This window comes from Equus przewalskii, chromosome 3 (genome assembly GCF_037783145.1).
Source record: "Equus przewalskii isolate Varuska chromosome 3, EquPr2, whole genome shotgun sequence".
NCBI classification, from domain to species: domain Eukaryota; kingdom Metazoa; phylum Chordata; class Mammalia; order Perissodactyla; family Equidae; genus Equus; species Equus przewalskii.
In genome coordinates, this window is record NC_091833.1 from 75,849,056 (window position 1) to 75,861,707 (window position 12,652).

Below are 12,652 nucleotides of genomic sequence, written 5' to 3' on the forward strand. Positions count from 1 at the left end.
TATAGGGAGTATATATATATATGTATCTGTGACCCAAATATACCTAAAAAGGAGTTCTACTACATTCAAGTTTCTCCCACTACTATTTTTATTGAGACCAGATGTCACTTCTTATTTAGAGTCTAGTTGACAGAGCAACTTAGCAGTTGGCTCATGAAAAAATGGTAGAAAATCAATTTCTCCAAAATACATTGGCTTAAATAAGATAGAAGTGAGTAGGTGGCTCTGCTCCGTGTAGTCATCCAAGGATCTAACTGGTGGGACACTCCATGGCTTCCATCTCTAGCTCTAAGGTGGTTGCTCAAGTTGTCATCCTTTCCCAGGAAGTGGGAAGAGGGGAAGAAAGTGAAGAGCATGCAGCTTCCCTATTTAAAAGAAGAGAAGAGCTGAAAGTTGTGCACATCATTTTACATTGTCCAGTGGTCAACAGTTGCATGGCCACACCCACCCACAAGGAAGCTGGGAGTTGCAAGGGGAAATGGGGACCGTTTTGGATTTTTCTTACTTAAGGGAAGAAGGGGAGAATGGACACTGCAGAACAAGTAGAAGTTTACCTTACGTGATCTAAAAGTACCTGAAGGGGCCGGCCTGATGGCACAGTGGTTAAGTTTGCACATTCTGCTTTGGTGGCCCAGGGTTCACCAGTTCGGATCTCGGGTGCAGACATGGCACCACTTGTCAAGCCGTCCTGTGGTAGGCGTCCCACATATAAAGTAGAGGAACATGGGCATGGATGTTAGTTCAGGGCCAGTCTTCCTCAGCAAAAAGAGGGGGATTGGCAGCAGATGTTAGCTCAAGGCTAATCTTCCTCAAAAAAATAAAAATTAAAAAATTAAAAAAAATAAAAGTACCTGAAAATCTTAGATAAGAAGGATTCAAGGGGCCAGCCCAGTGGCGCAGCAGTTAAATTTGCACATTCCACTTCTTGGCGGCCCAGGGTTCACCGGTTTGGATCCCGGGTGCAGACACGGCACTGCTTGGCAGACCATGCTGTGGTAGGCGTCCCACATATAAAATAGAGGAAGATGGGCATGGATGTTACCTCAGGGCCAGTCTTCCTCAGCAAAAAGAGGAAGATTGGCAGTAGTTAGCTCAGGGCTGATTTTCCTCAAAAAAAAGATTCAAGTTCTATCTTTTTGGTATCCAGAGTCTATTCTGCAACTATCAGAGCATTTAACCAGTTTATCAACTTTTGCCTGTACACACTGCATAACATATGTCAATCAGAAGTCTTTACCTTCTGCTATTCCTAGTTGAGTAAGCACTATAGCTGTGTACAATGAACAATTGGCACATCAAGTCCCAGATCCCAGTGTTGAGATAAATGCTAGTGGGATAAGCTGGCCTAAAATGCAGTCAGGTCCATGAACTTCCTAATACACAGACCCATGCTGTCAATGTGTACCCTCTAGCCCCCTTCTCACTAAGTCATCTTAGAATAAATGGTTAATATTTCAAGAGGTAACTGGTACAAACTTTGTAGATCTCACTTTCATCATGTTTCGAAGTGAGTACTATTGGCATCTTGGGAAGGTAGGGTTCTTTATGTGTAAAACTGCATTTCAATATATCAGGCATCCCTCATCCCCAGATACTAAATGCCAGTAGCAACTCCCTCTGCCCCATCTGTCATTGTGACAACGAAAAAGTACCCCTGACTTTCCCAAACCCACCCTCTAGAGGGCGGTAGCTTCCCAAGTTGAGAAAATTGATTGGTGGTTGATTTCTAGTCTTTTGTTTTGTAGAGAATGAAATACCATTAATTTTACAAGTTAAAATTGTAGCCATTACATATCTATCTACTGTTCATGGTGATTTTGGAGCATATCCATGAATCTTTAGATAGAATGAAGAAAATATGGAGAACCTGGCAATTGTGGAGAAATACAGAACCTAAAAACAGATGCTGTCATTACCCTGATAACTTATGGGTATGTATTTTAGAGGCAGAACATTTCTCCCTCCTTATCTTCTCTCTAGGCTTTTACGCCTCTCAACTAGCAAAAACTCTTTAAATGTTCATAATTTATATTCTCAAGTCCCTTTTACTTCTAAAATTCACCGGTTTCATAAAGCCTGGCTGAGGCATATCTAAAAATGTTCCAAGGTGCCTTGCTGGGAGTTTCAAACAGTGCAGTTTACTAAGTCAGTCAGTTTCCCTGTTAGATTAGTTAATCTCTTTGGGTCTTCATTTTCTCACCTATAAAATGAGGGAATGACTGGATTTTTCTCAGTTCTAACCTTTTATGATTCTCTGCAAAAACAGACAGGAAAGCCAGGCAATGGGGGTTACCATACCTCAGACACAAAAGATGCTCCGCGCCTACACAGTCAAGGACTTCTGCTAGGATCTGGTGTTAATTTCCTCCATATTCTGCCACCCTCGTGCAGCCCAGGATCACTGCTGGCCTATTCAACTGCTCCACAGTGGATTTTCCTTTAAGGAAGTTCTGATACCGTCTTGGTTTCTGAGCTGTAGTCAGTTTACTGATACGTCTTAATCCATGAATCTAAGTGTGAAGACTTCCCTTGAATCAATAACCATTTACACCATGATAGCATGCAGGAATTAGTGAAGAGGAGAAATTAATGGTAAAGTGTCACTTCCACTGGACAGAGGTTGTTTTTGAGTGGTAAGAAAACAATGAAGCAAGTTTATACTAGATCATTTACTTGGCTCTGCAGCCTTGTGTTCAGCATGTCACCTCTTTTGTACTCGTGACACCTAGAAGAAGTAAAATGTGCCATCAAAGGGCTTTTTGACTTCTATGTGACATTAAACTCGAAGTTTTGTTTTGTTTTTTGAGGAAGATTAGCCCTGAGCTAACTACTGCCAATCCTCCTCTTTTTGCTGAGGAAGACTGGCCCTGAGCTAACATCCATGCCCAGCTTCCTCTACTTTATACGTGGGACGCCTACCACAGCATGGCTTTTGCCAAGCGGTGCCATGTCCGCACCTGGGATCCGAAACAGCAAACCCTGGGCCGCTGAGAAGCGGAACATGCGAACTTAACCGCTGCACCACCAGGCTGGCCCCTAAACCTTATCTTTTTCCCCCTCTTAAAAACAGCAGCATCTTTTTAAAAGTTAACTGAGACAAAGTGAGGTTTAATACATTTGTATTTTTAATCACCATAAATGGCAAGCCCTACCAATCAGCAGGGCTTTACTGTATAGTTCCCCAAAGTCTAAATTTGTTTATGTTACTTGCAACACTCACTTCCCATGACAACCAAGGAGAAGTGGAGTACAGATACATCTTGTGTGCTTGTGTTTCTCGCTCATGCAGACACTTCTTACAAAATGGAGATCAAGGCCACTTTCCTGCACATGGCTGACTTGGAGCTCCAGCTGTGTCAGCCATGGCAGAGCTGTTACTGCTTCACTGAGTAGGCACCCAGCGCCCCAGCTGAGGCGAGCTGTTTCGTAGACAGCCTTGATAATTTACCCTGGCTTCGCTCCCACTTGGCTCTGTCTCGTGGAGCAATAGAATCATTTCCATTCTTTCTCAGACTGTTCTATTTTCTCTTGGCTGCTTTCCTCCTCCCAGGGGGATTGTTTTCTCTCAAACTGTCAAAGAGTAATGCTTAAACATAAAAAACAAGACTTCAGACTCATGTGAATCAAATAGATGGCACCTCTGCCTACTCATAATGTCTCTCTGTCATGTTGTCTGCCCCATTAATGCCCTGTAGTGGGAGGGGAATGGTTCATGATTTATATTTTAACATCAGATAGGAACGATGCCTCACTTTTCCCCTTCATGTCAAAGAGCAGCATTGTCTCATTTAGTACAGGAGTCTCATGATCTGAATATTCCTGAGTATGTCTAGATCTTCCTTAAAACACTCACAGCTTGGACCCCTCCCAGGTTCCTGTTTTTCAAAAGCTTCCTTTTACTTCCCAAATAATTCTCAGAATTTACCTTCTGGGTAGTTAACCTAGTGGGAGAATTTATTTGGTCTTAATATTCTCATTGCTAAATGCAATACATATGATGCTTAATCACAGATATTGTCAGTACCTCTGGCCAGTCGCTGCAGTAAATCTGAGAAAACTGGGGCCATGAAAAAAGACACACATGCTAGAGAACACTTCATCAGGTGATTTGGGAAGTGAAGACTGCCAAGATCATTTCTCACTTTTCAGTAAGTCCTGGAAAACAGCAGGCATTCAATGTATGAATGAATGAATTAGGAGAATAAGGGGATTTTTTTGTTTAGTTTTTGCTGTCCCTTAAAAACAGCAACAGGGGAGACTTAAATTTGCTTAGTTTATACTTTTCTAGGGTTTCTTCCTTCTTTACATAAAGGCAGTACCTCACCGAAGTTGTATTTCAGACTACTTATAGTTCCTATAATCATACGACAGCCCATATATCTTCTTTTGATTCCTTTGCATCCTTACAATAATAATAGTAGCTAGCTCTTACATACCACATACAGTACAGTGATCCAAGCACTGTTTTAAGAGCTTTACATGTATTAACTGAATCCTTACAACAACCCCATGCTGGAAGTACTATTATTACCTGCATTTACAAATGAGGAAACTGAGGCACAAGTAACTTGTCCAGGGTCACACAACTAATAAGTGACGGAGCTGTGATTCAAACAAACCCAAGCAGTCCAGCTCAGGCACCCATGTGGGTTTTTAAAATTATATAGCAAAACTGACTCGTTTCCCTTTCAATGTACTATGATTTTAATATTTGTATAGGTTCATTTAATGACCTATACCCAGGATACAGAGCAGTCCCATCAGCACCCATGTTTTTAACCACTACACAATACTTCCTCTACATACTGGAACCCATCACAAGTCTAAAGGTGAGAACCTTTCAACCTTAGGAGGGAAATGTTATCTCAGACAAGACAGGTAACCCACTTGGAAGACCTCCAAAGGTAATGACACAGTTTCCTTGGAAACTATGTCACTGCCACTTAATTCTCTTTCTAGCTTCCTTTGAATTCTACCATATATAATTCCACCCTGAGAATGTTTCTCAGAGATTGACTGTGAGTGTGTGTGTGTGTCTTATGTCAGCAATGCTGCCCAAACCTAAACAAAAGTCCCAGTGTGATTTCTGTGCTGTTTTACCAGGTCAGACAGCTTTAAATCGACTGTGCTTTCATGGCTGGCTGGGAATCTTTTCACATTGCTAGTGAGCTTTGCCAAGTACCACGGACAGATCACAGCATGCGTGGAGATCCTGACCCACAATTCTGATTGAGAAAATAGTAAATTATGGGCCGGCCCAGTGGCATAGTAAGGGTAAGTTCACCTGCTCCACTTTACCAACACAGGGTTGGAGGGTTCGGATCCTGGGTTTGAACCTACACACCACTCATCAAACCATGCTGTGGCAGTGTCCCACATACAAAAAGTAGAGGAAGATTGGCACAGATGTTAGCTGAGGACCAATCTTCCTCACAAAAAAGAAAGAAAGAAAGAAAATAGTAAATTAGATACACAGGAAATTTGGAATGCAAACATCCAAAGAATTACACCATTCAACTGTCAACGGAAAGAAACTGATTTTTCATCCTGGCCCTGCTAGTGAGATAGAATTAGAAGAACTGGTGGTCCCTATTTACTCACGAACCAAATAGCTTCGAAAACCAAGTTAATTTGGCCCTGAACTTGTTTAAAAGGTCTTGCCTTTTCTACTTGTGTAGCACTCATCCTGTTTCCTGTTCCTTTTTACGTCTTAACTGACTTTCACTAAAAGGGGATCCTGGTTGCCTAATTAAAGCTTTCTATTATCTCCAGTTTTTCTCAGCATTTAACATCTGGCCTAAAAAGATTTATCTTTTTCCTGTCTTTGACTTTAAACTCTATGGTTAAATACTCAACAGGAAAGAAAATTACAGAAATGGGGACTACTTTCCTTTAAAATGCCAGATAAAAGATGTATTGTATTGAAGCACTAGGTAAAGAAAATGTCTTTTTCACTGGCCAAATAAAGCTATTATGTAAAGCTCATTCTGAGAAATGTGTTAGTATTTTCAGCATGGGAACTTGGATGAGACCCTCCAACAAAGGAAAACAATGCCTAGCAATCCCATTTTACCCATTAACTCCCCCGTTTGGCATGGGATACGTCACTTCTGGGTACAGTTGCTCAACTGTTAATTGGAAATACTTCTTTTTTATTAACTAGATTGAGAGCACAATTAGGCTTGTATCCATATCTATTGCTGAGTAACAAACCACCCCAAAATTTAGTAGCCTTAAATGAGCATTTATTTGCTCTTATTTCTCAGTTTGGCAGTGTAATCTGGGCTCATTGCAGTGGTGCTTCTGCTCTATGGGAACATGCTTTTGCAGACCTCACTGTGTGCCAGGAGCTTCAGCCTGAATGGCTGTACCAGCTGGGGAACTTGGGCCTTTCTCCATTGGTCATTCTCTCTACCTTGGGGGTCACCCTCAAGTAGGCTATTTCAGGGTTGTTCAGAAAAAGCGTGAGAGTAGAAGCTGCAAGGCCTCTATAGGCCGAAGCTCAGAAGTCATGCGTCACTCTGCTGCATTCTATTGGCCAACGCAAGTTGGGGTGGCAGCACAGTCAGGCTGACTGAAAGGGTTGTGAAGACTTTCTGGCCATTTTTATGCACCACAAGGTTTTAGGGTGATCATCACCTTGAGGAAAATGCTATATAACGTGCTGTCTGTTCTAAGGACCTATATGAAGAGAATCCACTGTATATTTATCAAATAAGAAATGAGATGCTAACTTAAATTTACCTCAGGAGTCAGATACACATAGCAGCTATGTGACTGAGGAAAGGAGAGAGGGAGAGGCTCTGAAATTTCAATTTTTTCTTCTTTTTTCTCCCCAAATCCCCCCAGTACAGTTGTGTATATATATATATTGGGTATTTTTTTAGTTATAGGTCCTTCTAGTTGTGGCATGTGGGACGCTAACACAACGTGGCCTGATGAGCAGTGTCACATCCACGCCCAGGATCCAAACCCTGGGCTGCCGAAGCAGAGTGGGCCCTGGAAATTTCGATTTAATTATAAATCTTTTAGGAATATTTTAACTGTCCATGTATTACTTTTTAAAATTTAAATGAAAAGAAATCCATTCATATTCAAATCTGGGCTATCTCCACTCCCATTCCTACCCACCCCCAAGGAGCACTTAGACTAGCAGAAAGCTATCGTGAAGTCTCTATGCTGAGGAAGGTAATAAGAACACAGAAATGAAAGACCTGTATATCTCAGAATAGTATCTCATTACTCTCCAAGAAGGAAAAAAGGATGGGAGTTTGAGGCAGAATCCAAGCTGAAGATCCTGAGGCCCAAGAAACTCTTCTTTTCCTGGTTTCACAACCAGGAAGAGGGGTGGAATGACATGGAGTTGGAAGTGATTTCAGAACCCTTTAGCATTGGCCACCTACCAGCATTTCTTGATCTCCATCCCTCCCCTCCCTATGCCCATTCCAGTCCTGCGAGAGCACACTGGGCCCAGGCTTAGACTGGATTAGAGAGTGAGGAGTAGGGGGAATCATATAGGCAGTCCCACTTGCTCCTAAACCAGCCGTCAAATCAATGTTTTACCAGAACTTTACACCAGAGTATCTAGAGACTTTTTCTTTTCTTTTTTCTTTTTTTAAAGATTGGCACCTGAGCTAACATCTGTTGCCAATCTTTTTTTTTTTTTTCTTCTCTCCAAAGCGCCCTCAGTACATAGTTGTATATTCTAGTTGTAGGTCCTTCTGGTTGTGCTGTGGGACGCCATCGCAGCATGGTTTGATGAGCGGTGCTAGGTCCACACCCAGGATCTGAACCGGTGAAACCCTGGGAACAGGAACTTAATCACTCAGCCACAGGGCCAGCCCCTATCTAGAGACTTGATAAAGTATTAGCTTAGGGGCCAGCCTAGTAGCGCAGCAGTTAAGTTCACACGTTCCGCTTCTCGGCGGCCCGGGTTTCGCCAGTTCAGATCCCAGGTGCAGACATGGCACCACTTGGCACACCATGCTGTGGTAGGCGTCCCACGTATAAAGTAGAGGAAGATGGGCATGGATGTTAGCTCAGGGCCAGGCTTCCTCAGCAAAAAGAGGAGGACTGGCAGTAGTTAGCTCAGGGCTAATCTTCCTCAAAAAAAAAAAAGGTTAAAAAATTTTTTCAATTAAGTGGAATGTAGCACATAGTGTCTGGCGGACACCAAGCAAGCGGATAGAACCCCAACTCAGGGACATTCGTCACTCTCACTGCTTTCTGCTCTCCAGAATAAGAGAGCGTGTTACTCTGTTTCCACTGGTCCCTATTGATTCTGGGAGACTGGGAGACTTGCGCCTACTGGAAGTGGCTACAACACAAGTAATATTCTAATACATGGATCAGATGGGAGAGATATCAAGGCCTAAAACACAGCAGGCTCACAGGGCCCAGGAACCAAGCGCATTTTCAAATAAATCCAGTTCTTAACTTTAAATTATGACATGTTCTTATGTTTTCAAATAGCTACCCACATAATGAATATAGTGGCTTATCTAAAAATGCCAGCTTATGCTATCTCAGATCTGGGCATAAGTAGAATCAGGGCACAATTGTTAAATCCTAGTTTACTTTTATCTCAAAAAGGTGAAATTAAGCTAACTGCTGCTGGTAAACGTTCTATGGTCTTTAGTAACATAAGGGTTAGATACTATGATACAGGGAAGCCTATGTAAAGAGTTCCCTCTACATCGTGATAATGTATTAATGCTGTAAATTGAAAACATTCAGATTAGGCTGAAATCCTTTTGACCACCACTCCTAACTGCTCCTTTGATTTATTATAGCCTCCATTTCCCCATATAACATTCTTCACTTAACAACCAGAAAGGCAGTGTGGCACAGACGCTTGGTACTGATAAACACATTACTCCGAGATACTAACGCAGGATCTCCAGTCCCAGGCAAAATATTGCCCGATTATTTCCAGGTGTCCCCAAGGTTGTCTCACATGGACCATGAATAAGGCCTGCCTGCTCATACATGAAATCAGCCATTTTCTTCCTCTCCAAGAACGGCTCCCTTTAATGGAATTTCATACTTGTGTGCACAGCGCACAGAGCATGCAATGTCTCACCACTCCACTGCTGCCACTACTGACCAGTGGAATAATCGTGTTTATTAATGTCCCTACCAAAGAGGCTCAACACTTCCCATGCTGCTCGTATGATTCCTGCCCTTGCCTTTCTCTGATCTCTGGGTACTGCAGTCACCATGGTTACCTCTGCTACCGCTAACTGCAAGGCCCCATGCTTGCTACTGGGCAAACCAGCCTGCCTTATTCTCGATATCTTTAAGATGAGCTGTATCTCATCAGAAAAGTCTTCATTCTTTCATGCAAGTAAGACTCCTGTTGGTCTCTCCATGTTGGTCCACCAAAGACATAGCCAAATTCCAGCTATGGCTGTAGCTTATGCTCAGGTAGGGCTCTGCCTTATTAAATTGTAATTCATTAACATACCATTGAATGGCTAATTCATTCACCTCAGTAATGTTAGTTGAGTGTCAAGGTGCTATTCCTCTACCACAGCTATGCTGAACGTTATGTGTTGGACATGTTATTGGTCATTCTGTTATTTTAAGCAACACTAACTTAAACATTCCGAATATATGTATCTGCGTAAAATAATTTTTAACATAAAGAGTATAAGACTTGATTACTATTAGCAAATCTGAAGGAAGTTCTATCTTAAGAACACAAGCATAAACATAACTTATAAGTTTGTAAGAAATTAAGAGTCCTCTGAACCACTCATTTCACATGGTTTGCACTCTCAAAATACTTCCAGATTGCCAAGCAATTTGGGCAATAAGGATGTCAGAGAACTAGATATTAAAGTAAGTAAACCATAATCCATCCATATGGCACACTATAGGTCTTTAACTCCTGACAAATATCTACAAATTCTGCAAATTGCATAACATCAATAATCACATTTATGCAAAAAAGGTAGAAATGAAGCATTTCAATATGCATATATATATGTAGATAGAGTTAACAGTAAATCATACACAGTAGGTAATTCTGGAGAGGAAACAAATGAGATTAAGAGTTAGTATGAAGACAGCTAGTCAAGGTGGATTTTAACGTGTTTCAATTTCATGAGAATGTAGTTGGGTGTGCATTATATGATTTTTAAAATATAATTAGGGCCAGGCCAATGGCGCAATGGTTAGGTTTGCACACTCCACTTTGGCAGCCTGGGGTTGGCTAGTTCAGATCCCGGGTGCAGACCTACACACCGCTTGTCGAGCCATGCTGTAGCAGGCGTCCCACTTATAAAGTAGAGAAAGATGGCCATGGATGTTAGCTCAGGGCTAATCTTCCTCAGCAAAAAAACAGGAGGATTGGCGGCAGATATTAGCTCAGGGCTAATCTTCCTCAAAAAAGAAGTAATTAGAGCACACACAAAAGAAACGAAAGGTGTGATATTTCAGAATCAGTAAAAATTAGATATTTGTTCTCTAAAATTGCCCATTTTGGTGGTATTATCTTGACCACTGGTAAATTTCCATTTGCAGTTTATCCCTTAAGACATTCCATCAAGCTTTCATAAATTTTATAGTACTGTTATGACTTAAGCAGAAAGAAATTTGATATCTGAGTTTCAAAGTATTTGGTCATAAATAAGAATCCTTCAATGTATTAACAGACTATAAGTCTCATTTAGGGAGCTAGAAAAGGAGCCCCCACACCCCCCACTGCATGAAATGGGGTAAGCCTAATGGCTGTCAGTTAACACATAAATGAAACAAGAACCTAGGTCTATGGGGAGAAGGAAGACTCTTCTTAACAGAAGGTATACTTAATTCAAGCAAAAATCAACAGATGCTAAAATCATTGAGTTTGTTGAGAAATAAGATAATTTCAACATATCCTTCCACAAAATACTAACCATAAAGGGAAAAAATAAGTTTACAGTGGAGAAATCTGGTGGACAATACCTTAACCAAGTTAACACAACCAATGGGATAAAATGACATCATGTGCCTTCTGATATAATACACCAGCATTTAGTATTCCTGCCAAAATGCCTAACCTGAATTGAAGCATGAGGAAACAATTAGAAGGATCCAAATTATGGACCATTCTTTAAACAGCTGGCATGCACTCTTCAAACTCTTAATGTTATGAAGGACAAAAGCTAAAAACTGTTCCAAATTCAAGGAAACTCAAGAGATGAGACAACTAAATGCAATGGGTGATTAGGAGCAGGGAGATTGTTAAAAGTTAATATAAAGACATTTCGAAAAATCTGCACAATTCTCACATGGACTATATATTAAATTACACCAATCTTAGAAGTCCTGCATTTGATACTTCTACAGTGGTTGTGCAAGAGAATGCTCTTATCCTTAGGAAACAAAAACTGAAATATTCAGAGATGAAGGGGAATGCCTGAAACCACTTCTGCTGGTTCCACAAATACTACATATATAGTACACGGAAGGCAAATGTGAGTGGTGAATCCAAATGAAGGGTAAACTAGATTTCAAGGTACCACTCCAGCAACTTCTCTGTAAGTTTGAAACTTTCTCAAAATAGTTTCTTAACAGTGTCTTTCTCAAGACTACCTATTTCCTGCTACTTGGGTTGACCCTCCCTGCCTTGTTAACGCATCCAGAAAAATAACCTAGTCTGTCTATGAACCAACAGACTTCTCCATTATTAGAATTCAAAAATTACAGTAAAAGTACCATTGTCTATTAATTAATTGGAAATCAAGGAGAAACACACACTTCTCGTACCAGGCAATTAACTACTTGCCCTAAGGGTCAGATGCTGTTTCAGTGTTTGAATAAAGCAGTGAACATAAAAGCATTCTGAGTTTCATAGAGATTACAATAAAGTTGGAGACAAAAGCCCACATACTACTTTGACATTAAAAGCTCACTATTTTGCAAGGCGTGCAAGACAAGCATGTCAACTGTATAACTTAATCATGCCCAGAGGAAGCATTTTCTTTATTTAAGAATACTTATTTGATTTGTTATCTAGTGGAAGAGGTCTTAATACTAAAACTATAGACCATGCAGGCCAAGTGCTTAATAACCACTCTATGGACAGAAGTACCACGCATATCCCCAAATTTATAGATGAAGAAATGGGTTTAGTAAAGTTAAAATAATCTGCCCAATTACGGTAGAAAGGAAGAGGGGCCCATTGTGAACCCAGCTCTAACTCCAGGGCCCACAGAACACTTGATACAGTGAGCATCAAAAACCTCTGAAAAAGCTATTTCTTAACACTGGAACTTTCCAACTGGCAAACATTAATACATTGTTCTTAGCACCTTCGCCAATCTGCCTTTGTGGAGCTGAGGACAAGAGCTGTAAAGTACCCTAGAGGGGAGCTCATATTACTACACTGCAACTCGACCTACAAGCTAGGGTCAAGCCCTGATTGAGACCCTGGGGAGAAAAAATAGCCAACAGGTCAAGAGTAAATATGTGATACAAGTAAACGTCCTAACAGGGGTAAGCCTCAGGGAAAGAGGCAGCAAGGCACTGGAGAAAGATGAGGTGGGTGTAACAATTCTTTCATTCATTAAACAAACCAAATCAGACATCAATAGCATTTATATATTCAAGATAAATTCCCCATATATCTTTGGTCAGGCAGGAGCTTCCATGCTCCTTGTCAGTG